At 32.7% G+C, this 1,067-nt stretch overlaps 1 protein-coding gene across 1 annotated transcript in view; it reads right to left on the reverse strand.

Moving 5' to 3' along the window:
• The window catches only part of LOC106881712 (DNA mismatch repair protein Msh3), a 50,968-nt gene that overhangs the window by 4,685 nt on the left and 45,216 nt on the right, over window positions 1–1,067 (reverse strand). The window lies entirely within an intron of this gene.

Consider the following 1,067-nt stretch of genomic DNA (forward strand, 5'->3'; position numbering starts at 1 on the left):
AAAACAAAAGAGTGGGGTGTATTTTCATGCAGAAAAAGATATAGGCAAATTTGTTGTTGAAAATGCACCTAAATTTGAAAAACTTTTATTTGTTTAAAATAAATTTATTTACAAATATACTAAACTAGTTCCAATGAAATTTTTTGTTTATCAATGGTAAATATTTAGAATTATGAATTAGAAAAACATCTTTAAAAGTTTCAATGTTGACAAGTTTAAATGTTCGTAACAAATTTAGAATTATGAATTAGAAAAACACATTCAAAAATTTCGATGCTCACAGGTTAAAATGTGCATCAATTTGTTTGAATGTACAAAGTTCATTAGTATTAGTAGTAATCGACAAGAAATGAATATAATCAGAGTTTCAGTCATACTGAGTAAGAGGAAGGAAAAACAAATCATCATCATCATCATCATCATCGTTTAACGTCCGCTTTCCATGCTGGCATATAAATCTATATATACAAATACACACACACACATATATATATACGTACATAGATATAGCATATGAGAGGTATTGATGTCAAGAAGGTAACGCTAAGCTCCAGGTTCGATAATGATACAAATGTGGAGTCCAAAGTGGGTTGGCGTTAGGAAGGGCATCCAGCTGTAGAAACTCTGCCAAATTAGATTGGAGCCTGGTGTTGCCATCCGGTTTCACCAGTCCTCAGTCAAATCGTCCAACCCATGCTAGCATGGAAAGCGGACGTTAAACGATGATGATGATGATGATGATGATGTATTCCCAAGCGTTATACTAATACATCCATTTGTTGTTTACACCACCCGTCTTTGTCTGTTGTTTTTTTTGTAAATTCTCCTATATATATATATATATATTATGATTCACCGTTGACTGAACACTATTCAATTTTTTTTCTCCGTGTTTTTCTCCTTGTCTCCGTATTCTTTCTGTTGAAGAGCGTAGCTCGAAACGTCAAAGACTTTCCGTATTCCCGAGCGTCATACTAATATATACTTTTGTTATTTACACCACCTGTCCTCGTCTGTTGTTATTTTTTGTATATTCTCCCATATATATATATATACACATGACTACT

Source organism: Octopus bimaculoides, chromosome 3, assembly GCF_001194135.2.
Source record: "Octopus bimaculoides isolate UCB-OBI-ISO-001 chromosome 3, ASM119413v2, whole genome shotgun sequence".
Taxonomy (NCBI): Eukaryota; Metazoa; Mollusca; class Cephalopoda; order Octopoda; family Octopodidae; genus Octopus; species Octopus bimaculoides.